Source organism: Symsagittifera roscoffensis, chromosome 1 (genome assembly GCF_963678635.1).
Source record: "Symsagittifera roscoffensis chromosome 1, txSymRosc1.1, whole genome shotgun sequence".
NCBI lineage: Eukaryota > Metazoa > Xenacoelomorpha > Acoela > Convolutidae > Symsagittifera > Symsagittifera roscoffensis.
The window spans coordinates 9,998,211-10,009,922 of NC_087062.1; positions in this window are offsets into that span (position 1 = coordinate 9,998,211).

Consider the following 11,712-nt stretch of genomic DNA (forward strand, 5'->3'; position numbering starts at 1 on the left):
AAAAAGGTACGAGCTTTTTTGAAAAAGAAGAAAAAAAAGAGGAAATATGAAAACTAAACTGTTGAGATGTGATATTAAATTTCCTAGCTGTAGATTATGTTCAATAGATCTTCATTGCGCAAAGTGAAGTTATCTTAAAAAAGGTAGTTTTTCTGTTTGAAGCTGTTTTGGACAAATTGGCTCATCCCAATTTATTCCATAGTTAAAGACGCAGCTGAGCACTTTTTAAATCTTATATGCAGTGAGTTTTTGTTTTGTAATTTGCACCAGTCAATAAATTTTTCGAGTTTCTTTTTTATTTCGACATTTTACATAGGTTTTCTTCGGTTACTTTGTTGCATAAAGTATCTACTGGGCTTTTTGATATTGTTTTTAAAGTTTCATCAATATGAAGTTCAGCAGATGTAAACATTTTGTTTCCCGGGCTGAATCCCATTCATATGTTACAGAAAAAGATTATGCGTCTTATATTTTACATAAAAAATATGATAGTATTACCGACCATTTCTACTCAAGTGGAATATTAACCGTTCACGAATTATATGTTCACGAACTTCTGAAATTTTGTCTACTATCGGTAAATGAAATGCATTCAACTGTTTTTCTAAATTCCTTTTTCACCAAAACTGAATACATGCGCAAAACGAGAAAATCTGAATTTCTTTTTTTTTCAGAACCTTTTTGCAAAACAAATACCAGATCAATTTCACTGAAAAGAAGGGGCTCGAGACTTTTAAATTTATTAAGTGAAAATAAAATGCTACCAGAAAATCTTTGTTCCTTGAAAAAGAATGAAATTAAAAAATTTCTGAAAAATTTCAAAACGAATTTTCTGATAGGCAACATAGACCTCGTTAAGCACATTTTTAGTTGTAAATAAAAGTATGACTTTGTTGTGATGCAATCTGAATTGGAGCCTGCACATTCTTTCAGAAGAAAGGGCGTTGTCCTAGACAACATAGTTTTATACTATTCAAGTCCTAGTAGTATGGGAATTGTGCTGGTGAAGTGAATTTTTGCATCGCCTAGAACATAGTCATATTTTTGAAAAAGTTAGAAAATGTAGCCCACAAAGGTTCTACTATGCCCAATTTACTAGCGAATTTTAAGGAGGAAAAAAATTGCCTGGTATAAGTTTTCGGTGAAAAACTTTGAAATTTGTAAACAAATCAGTTATATATTTTTTCATCCCTTATCTTCTGAATAATACCTGTACCATCCTTGCCGTTAAATTTAAATTATTTGTGCAATGCGGATGTTCTATGTTCTATGTCCATTCAAGAGACTATGTTTCTGATTTTGATAAAGTTTATAATGATTATTTTAATTTTCAATGTTGTTTGCTCTGCTGGAAAAGTAATTTCTCTAACATATGATTTGAAAAAAATATATATATATATACTCATTTGAATGGTTTAGAGTTCTGGCGACCTCGGGTTCACTCTCAGTGGGTAAAGGAACTTTGAACCAGCTTATACGACTTCTATCAGATTAATGCAATAATTGTTCTATTTTTCTTGCAGACAATTAGATATATAAAAATATTTGTACTATTTGCAGTTTGAAATGATGCTTGAATAGGGTAGGCGCTCAGTGGGAATTTATTTTTCCCTTTGCCTGTCCTCTCCTTATAATGTGAAAGCCATTGTTTATTTATTTGTTTAAATTATTTATTTGTTTAAATTGTAAAAGAAATAGCTATTAAACGATGGTCTGCTATATTATTATTTGGAGAAATAAATTCTTCTTCTTATGTTGAAAGGATTTTCATTTTGATGTGAATAGAGCCGAAAACAAGACTGCTTGTACCAAGTTTTCAGTTCTGATGCCAGCAGCTCCGAATGCTGTTTCAACATAATTGGTTTTTCATTTAATTTTATATGCCTAAAACTGATTTTTTTCAAAATCAAGCTCATCAGAGTTTCGCCAAGAGATATCTTGATTTGCTATCGGGAAAAGGTTCTTCATTTGATAAACGAGCTTGCGAGGGTAGTCTTATACGGACAGGTCATTTTTCAACTTTACCCGGATAGTACTGTGCAAATCTTATCAATGTCATAATTTTTGAGTGAAATAATTATCCTGTTCTGAATAGAATTTGACGCCCGGAGCTCCAGCGCGAGATTGAAAGTTCTTAAACATGAGAATCAACACGTAAACGCGACTTGTTTGAGCGCTATAATTTAATCATAATTTTAAATACTGAAATAATCTTAATAAACTCAAGTTGTGTTCGTCCGTACCTAGAATTAATTATGACATTGACTTTCTTTAAAGAAAATGTTCAGAATTCTCTTGGCGCTTTTGTTCCGACTTTCGAAGAAAATTGAATATTTATGCTTGGTGTGGTTTTTTTATTCAGTCAATTTTCGGCGATCGAAATCATAATTAGTACCAAAAAAAATCCATGTACCATTGAAGATTTCGACTACCTGAAATCAAATTTAAAAAGATATTTTATCACCGATCATTTTTTGAGATTTTGAAAATTGCCAATTTGTCCGTGCTTTGGACCAATTTATGAGCGCTTTGTAGATTTTATCCATACTCCAGAAAGCGTCACGCGAAATATTTATGCGTGGCGAACTACGCAGCACAACAAAATCGTTTCAAATTAAATTAACGCTAGCTAATCGGTTGTATTAATTTCGTTTTTTTAGTCAATCAAAAATTACGCCATAATTCCTCTATCGATCACTGATCTACTCATATCAATGTGAGGATTTTACATAAATCAACAAATTAGAAAATGTTTTTTCTCCGAAAACTTATATAAATTATTTTACTTTTGTTTTATTTACAAAAAAGGTAGTTTTTACTAAATTAAACACCATTTTTCATTCGAAAGTTTTCTTTAAACGTTTTAAGCATTTTTTGCAGATTTTTTTCATTTCGACTTTTCAAGAAAACTGAATATTTACGCTTGGTGTGGTTTCAGTCAATCTTCGGCAATCGAAATAATAAATTATAACAAAAAATTTCTTTGCCCCATTGAAGATATCGACTCTCTGAAATCAAATTTTAAAAAATTATTTTATCTCCGATCATTTTTTGCAAAGTTTTGGGAGTTTGAAAGTTGCCAATTTGATCATGCTCTTGACTAATTAAAGCGCGCTTTGTAGATTTTATTCGTACTCTGAAAGCGTTATGCGAATAATTTATGCGTGGTGAATTATCGCGCACAACAAAATCGTTCCAAAATAAATTTAGGGTAGGTAATCGGTCGTATTAATTTCGTACGACTCAATTTTTTACTTTCGATCTGATATTGCCCAAATTTTACAGTTTTTTTTGAAAACTTTTATTTCCCAAAAACTATTCGATATAGATTAAGGGGCAGTCGGAACATTCAGGGCTTCGCCTTGCATACGAGCAGTCTTGTTCTTTCTTCAAGTTTGTTTGGCTAGGTAAGAGGCTCTCGCACATCTAATAATACCAGTGATCGACCATGTCAGTCGTAGTTTAGGCGTAATTTTTGATTGACTAAAAAAGCCAAAAACGATCGTTTTTTGTGCTAACATTTTAAACCCCAATTTCGGAAAACAAATTGCGCCATTTTCATTCTGCTGAAATTCTTAAAATGTTTTCTCTTCATCATTTTTGACATAACCTCGACCCAATTTGAAGAAAAAGCGTTTTAAATTTCAATGCCTTTAGCCCGAATAGTTTATTTCAGCACTGTACAGTGCTGATTTAGATTATACGGAGAAAACTAATGAAACGTGAAAATTAAAACGCGCATTATGGGATTTTTGGTAGTCAAATAAAAATTACTCCAAATCTATTTGTTATTTTTAAATAGATGAAGCAATTTTTCTCAAAGTTTTAACAGTTAAATTGGTGCAATTTGTTTTGCAAAAGTTGGGCACAAAAACGATCTTTTTGGCTTTTTAGTCAATCGCAAACTACTCAAAACCTATTTGTTTAGTTATTGATTAACCTATTTGTTCATTTCGAGCCTGATTAAAGCTGGATAAAAATCATCGCTATTGAATGATTTCATCAAATTGGACCTCGAGGAATAGATATCTTCGAAATATAAAAAAAAATTAAGAAGTCTTATTGAAAATTATCATCACACGGCGCAATTAAAAAATACAAGTAAACCAAAAACGTAAAAATCTCCAAAAATGCTAAAAACAAAGGCTCAGAATATTTACTGCACGACAAAAAATTTCAAAAAATTAAAATTTTTTGTTGACTCAAAAAGTGAAAAAAACTCTTCATCAAATGAGTTTTCCTCAAACAGAAACATCAATGTATTTTGAATTTGGTTAAGTAAGATGGTAATCATCAAGCAGGAAAATCCAACTAAATTTGCAGTTTTAATTACCTCCACCTTTGCCGCTGAAAAAAATACACTAAAGGACAAAATTAACCGCAAATTTTACGTTTTCACTATCGAAAATGTCTGTTTTCAAGGATAATTTTCGACATAATTTTTTAAGAATTGAAACAAAATTTTTATATAGACGGAAAGCAATTCATCAGAACTACCCTCTATGAACTAATTCATTAGACTTAACTTTCAAATACTTAACTAATTTTCCGGGCATGTAAATGCCTGTTTTGCCATTTGCACTAATTTAATCAAAATACGTGAAACTACGCGATTGTAGAAAAGTTGTCACCCTGAACAATTGAGTTTTATAGCCTAGAAGATTTTTTTTCTCCGCCTAGCACAAGATTTTTTTCTCCGCGTAATTAATATAGAGTTCTCTCCGATGCAAATATTAGTGTAGTTGGTAAAAAACAGCGATTTCAGACCCGAAAGGAAACTGGTAAGTCCTTTAAAGCAATTTTTGAAGAGCTTTGATCATTTGATCATTTACTGTTGGTATGAGAAAAGTTTTTGTCGCAACTCCCAATGATTGTAGTCCAAAATCATACTTGAAAATTTCACAGAAAGTTTTAGAAATCGTACTTGAAAAGTTTTGAAATCACTTCAGAGAAAAAAAATATGAATGCGCTTAGTTTGTCCAATTTTGTTTTTTTTATATTACCAAGTGTTTTTTCATGTATTCAGAAAAGTAATGTAGTTTATCAGCCTGCATTCAAAAATTACGCTGTAATTTTAGGGGTTATTTTTTTCAAATGGTCAACTTTGGCGACAAAACAATATTTTTCACCAACGTTTTCTTCATATCCCAAAAAATGATACAGACACCCTGAGTTCGAATCTAAAAAATATTTATTCGTTTTTTAGTAAAAACGACAGTTTGAAAGTTGCCAATTTGATCATGCTCTTGGCTAATTAAAGCGCGCTTTGTAGATTTTATTCGTACTCTGAAAGCGTTATGCGAATAATTTATGCGTGGTGAATTATCGCGCACAACAAAATCGTTCCAAAAAAAATTTAGGGTAGGTAATCGGTCGTATTAATTTCGTACGACTTAATTTTTTACTTTCGATCTGATAATGCCCAAATTTTACAGTTTTTTTTGAAAACTTTCTTTTCCCAAAAACTATTCGATATAGATTAAGTGAGTCGGAACATTTCAGGGCTTCGCCTTGTATACGAGCAGTCTTGTTCTTTCTTCAAGTTTGTTTGGCTAGGTAAGAGGCTCTCGCACATCTAATAATACCAGTGATCGACCATGTCAGTCGTAGTTTAGGCGTAACTTTTGATTGACTAAAAAAGCCAAAAACGATCGTTTTTTTGTGCTAACATTTTGAACCCCAATTTCGGAAAACAAATTGCGCCATATTCATTCTGCTGAAATTCTTAAAATGTTTTCTCTTCATCATTTTTGACATAACCTCGACCCAATTTGAAAAAAAAGCGTTTAAATTTCAATGCCTTTAGCCCGAATAATTTATTTCAGCACTGTATAGTGCTGATTTAGATTATACGGAGAAAACTAATGAAACGTGAAAATTAAAACGCGCATTATGGGGTTTTTGGTAGTCAAATAAAAATTACTCCAAATCTATTTGTTATTTATAAAAAGATGATGCAATTTTTCTCAAAGTTTTAACAGTTAAAATGGTGCAATTTGTTTTGCAAAAGTTGGGCACAAAAACGATCTTTTTGGCTTTTTAGTCAATCGCAAACTACTCAAAACCTATTTGTTTAGTTACTGATTAACCTATTTGTTCATTTCGAGCCTGATTAAAGCTGGATAAAAATCATCGCTATTGAATGATTTCATCAAATTGGACCTCGAGGAATAGATATCTTCGAAATATAAAAAAAAATTAAGAAGTCTTATTGAAAATTATCATCACACGGCGCAATTAAAAAATACAAGTAAACCAAAAACGTAAAAATCTCCAAAAATGCTAAAAACAAAGGCTCCGAATATTTACTGCACGACAAAAAATTTCAAAAAATTAATATTTTTTGCTGACTCAAAAAGTGAAAAAAACTCTTCATCAAATGAGTTTTTCATCAAACAGAAACATCAATGTATTTTGAATTTGGTTAAATGAGATGGTAATCATCAAGCAGGAAAAACCAACTAAATTTGCAGTTTTAATTACCTCCACCTTTGCCGCTGAGAAAATACACTAAAGGACAAAATTAACCGCAAATTTTACGTTTTCACTATCGAAAATGTCTGTTTTCAAGGATAATTTTCGACATAATTTTTTAAGAAATGAAACAAAGTTTTTATATAGACCGAAAGCAATTCATCAGAACTACCCTCTATGAATTAATTCATTAGACTTAACTTTCAAATACTTAACTAATTTTCCGGGCATGGAAATGCCTGTTTTTGCCATTTGCACTAATTTAATCAAAATACGTGAAACTATGCGATTGTAGAAAAGTTGTCACCCTGAACAATTGAGTTTTATAGCCTAGAAGATTTTTTTTCTCCGCCTAGCACAAGATTTTTTTCTCCGCGTAATTAATACAGAGTTCTCTCCGATGCAAATATTAGTGTAGTTGGTAAAAAACAGCGATTTCAGACCCGAAAGGAAACTGGTAAGTCCTTTAAAGCAATTTTTGAAGAGCTTTGATCATTTACTGTTGGAATGAGAAAAGTTTTTGTCGCAACTCCCAATGATTGTTGTCCAAAATCATACTTGAAAATTTCACAGAAAGTTTTAGAAATCGTACTTGAAAAGTTTTGAAATCACTTCAGAGAAAAAAAATATGAATGCGCTTAGTTTTGTCCAATTTTTTTTTTTTATATTACCAAGTGTTTTTTCATGTATTCAGAAAAGTAATGTAGTTTATTAGACTGCATTCAAAAATTACGCTGTAATTTTAGGGGTGACTTTTTTCAAATGGTCAACAATATTTTTCACCAACGTTTTCTTCATATCCCAAAAAATGATACAGACACCCTGAGTTCGAATCTAAAAAATATTTATTCGTTTTTTAGTAAAAATGACAGTTTGAAAGTTGCCAATTTGATCATGCTCTTGGCTAATTAAAGCGCGCTTTGTAGATTTTATTCGTACTCTGAAAGCGTTATGCGAATAATTTATGCGTGGTGAATTATCGCGCACAACAAAATCGTTCCAAAATAAATTTAGGGTAGGTAATCGGTCGTATTAATTTCGTACGACTCAATTTTTTACTTTCGATCTGATATTGCCCAAATTTTACAGTTTTTTTTGAAAACTTTCTTTTCCCAAAAACTATTCGATATAGATTAAGGGGCAGTCGGAACATTCAGGGCTTCGCCTTGTATACGAGCAGTCTTGTTCTTTCTTCAAGTTTGTTCGGCTAGGTAAGAGGCTCTCGCACATCTAATAATACCAGTGATCGACCATGTCAGTCGTAGTTTAGGCGTAACTTTTGATTGACTAAAAAAGCCAAAAATGATCGTTTTTTGTGCTAACATTTTGAACCCCAATTTCGGAAAACCAATTGCGCCATATTCATTCTTGCTGAAATTCTTAAAATGTTTCCTCTTCATCATTTTTGACATAACCTCGACCCAATTTGAAAAAAAAGCGTTTTAAATTTCAATGCCTTTAGCCCGAATAATTTTTTTCAGCACTGTACAGTGCTGATTTAGATTATCCGGAGAAAACTAATGAAACGTGAAAATTAAAACAAGCATTATGGGATTTTTGGATTTTCAAATAAAAAATACTCCAAATATTTATAAATGATGAAGCAATTTTTCTCAAAGTTTTAACAGTTAAAATGGTGCAATTTGTTTTGCAAAAATTGGGCACAAAAACGATCTTTTTGGCTTTTTAGGCAATCACAAACTACTCAAAACCTATTTGTTTAGTTACTGATTAACATATTTGTTCATTTCGAGCCTGATTAAAGCGGGATAAAAATCATCGCTATTGAATGATTTCATCAAATTGGATCTCGAGGAATAAATATCTTCGAAATATAAAAAAAATTAAGAAGTCATATTGGAAATTTATCATCACACGGCGCAATTAAAAAATACAAGTAAACCAAAACGTTAAAATCTCCAAAAATGCTAACAACAAAGGCTCAGAATATTTACTGCACGACAAAAAAATTCAAAAAATTAATATTTTTTGTTGACTAAAAAAGTGAAAAAAAACTCTTCATCAAATGAGTTTTTCATCAAACAGAAACATCAATATATTTTGAATTTGGTTAATTAAGATGGTAATCATCAAGCAGGAAAAACCAACTAAATTTGCATTTTTAATTACCTCCACCTTTGCCGCTGAAAAAAATACACTAAAGGACAAAATTAACCGCAAATTTTACGTTTTCACTATCGAAAATGTCTGTTTTCAAGGATAATTTTCGACATAATTTTTTAAGAATTGAAACAAAGTTTTTATATAGACCGAAAGCAATTCATCAGAACTACCCTCTATGAATTAACTCATTAGACTTAACTTTCAAATACTTAACTAATTTTCCGGGCATGGAAATGCCTGTTTTTGCCATTTGCACTAATTTAATCAAAATACGTGGAACTGTGCGATTGTAGAAAAGTTGTCACCCTGAACAATTGAATTTTATAGCCTAGAAGATTTTTTTTCTCCGCCTAGCACAACATTTTTTTTCTCCGCCTAATTAATACAGAGTTCTCTCCGATGCAAATGTTAGTGTAGATGGTAAAAAACAGCGATTTCAGACCCGAAAGGAAACTGGTAAGTCCTTTAAAGCAATTTTTGAAGAGCTTTGATCATTTACTGTTGGTATGAGAAAAGTTTTTGTCCCAACTCCCATTGATTGTAGTCCAAAATCATACTTGAAAATTTCACAGAAAGTTTTAGAAATCGTACTTGAAAAGTTTTGAAATCACTTCAGAGAAAAAAAAATATGAATGCGCTTAGTTTTGTCCAATTTTTTTTTTTTTATATTACCAAGTGTTTTTTCATGTATTCAGAAAAGTAATGTAGTTTATTAGACTGCATTCAAAAATTACGCTGTAATTTTAGGGGTGATTTTTTTCAAATGGTCAACTTTGGCGACAAAACAATATTTTTCACCAACGTTTTCTTCATATCCCAAAAAATGATACAGACGCCCTGAGTTCGAATCTAAAAAATATTGATTCGTTTTTTAGTAAAAATGACAGTTTGAAAATTGCCAAACTGGCCGTGCCCTGAACTAGTTCGTAGGCAGTTTAAGAATTAATCCATGTTTATGGAAAAGTAAGCTTCATAGCGGTTGTTGGGAGAGCAAAATATTCAGTATTAGGATTTTAATATTCACAGTTTGTCAAACAGAATTTCATCAAAGCTCTTCAAAACATTCGAGAATGTCGGAACTTTGAAAGATTTGTCTTGAAATAGATAACTTTATAAAACAGTATAAGCATTTAGATTTTTTTGACTTGGAGCCACGTGGCATAGCAGAACTTTTTCAAATATTAGTTCTCTAACGTTACGATGACTTCACTTTCATCCGTTTTATTTAAACAAAACCCTTTTTTTCCGAAAAGTAACCACATAAGTTTTTCATTGTTTTTTCCAAAGGCTATGAAAATTTTAGAACACTTTCCTCAAAAACTGCATAAATAAATCAATTTTTTAGGAGCGCACCAAAAATGAGATTTTATTAAGTCAAAGTTTTCCGAAAATTGCCCAATAATCGCTTTTTTGACCTGTTTTTTTGAAAAATTTTCTGCAGCGCACAAAAAATGTTCAAAGACAGTTGATATTCCTTATATCTTTTTTTGACTTTCTCTGTGTTCATTTAGTTTTATCAGCTGACCACGTACAAAAACTACGCTTTTTGAAAAACAAAACGAAAAAACTTTCTTCTATAATTTTTAAATGAATGTGGCCGGAGCATTCTGAGCTAATTTCCAATCTTTTTTCGAAAATGTTTAAGCATAAAAGATTTTGCCACTGTAAGGAGCGAAACAGTTTATAGAAAAAGCTGTTCAAACAATTTTACTACTTCGCATGACAAGCACTTTTTCGGTTAACAACGGAATCATATTTTTCGAATGTTTTGAAATGATTGCTGAAAACTCATTTTTTGATAGTTGGTTCAGTTTTTCGAACATTTCGAAATGGTTGCTGAAAATGAAAATTTTTTGTCATGCATTGCTATCATATTTGGATATTGAATGATAAACATTTTACATCCTGAACATATGAAAAGTATTGCGCGTTTAACATCCCAAATTGGCAAATCTTAAATCCCCATGACTCCGCAAATGTTAACAGATGATTATTTTTTTCAATTTTGAGCTCAGAACGGGTACCGTTTAAACATCCGACATGTAAGACATCGGAAAAACCAAAAAGTGCTGCAAACATCCGAAAAACAGCTTTACTAAGGGCAAAAATCCGACATTTTTCAAAAAGTAGGGCAAAGATCCGATTTCTACCGTTCGTTTAAGAGATGTTATACTGGTCGATTGAAGGCGGATCGCCACGGTCGCGTCAACTTGCTGCGAGCTGTCCAACAGAGGGTAGGACTCAGTGAGAAAACTATAGCCGGTTATCGCTTCAAAGCGGCGAGTACCGCCCCCACCATCTACCTCAAATCGAGAGTCGGCTAAGTTGGAATCGGATAATTGATCTACGTCTTGTTTTTGAAATTCTAGCGTCATATTTTTACATAATTATTATATCAGTTCGGATATTTGAGACAGCAGATGTTTGCACCAGAACCGCTCAGGACATCAATAGCTTTCAGATGATATTAGAAAATCTTCATCAAAACTGGCTGATCAAAATGTCGAAAATTGTCTGGATAAAGAAAAACACCCCAAAAACAAACATTTCGTCACCTTTCTTTGAAAGTTGGAACAAAAAGTTACCCATTTTACCCAATAATAAAAAACAACTAAAACAACAAAAAAATGTGTCGATAAATCGCTCTGGCTTGTTTAATTTCAAGCGATTTGATTGCTGGAATAATTGAACAGGTCAAGAGCGTTCTTCAGTGCATCTGTGAACTCTAATGATGTACTCAGAAACGCCCATAGGTGCAGGGAAAGTTTCGTATGTGCTAAAATTCATTGCGACAATTTTTATCAGCCCAATTCAATAATTGACTATTAATACACTAAGCTATAATTAAACACAGGGGCGGATCTAGGATTATCGCGAGGGGGGGGGGGCGGATTTTCAAAAAAAAGTCGAAAGTTTTGTTGACTTTTTTAGGTCGACCAAATTGATTTTTTGAGGTCCCCTACACCCTATAAAGACTCCATTCGGCGCAGTTCAAATTTTTTGTGGCGTAGGCGAATTTCTGAAAAAAGGCGTTTTTAGGCACTTTTTGGAAAATTTTGATAAAAAAATTGCGTTTTGTCGGCGCGCGCCCTCCGGAGTTCTTTTGTTTGGTAT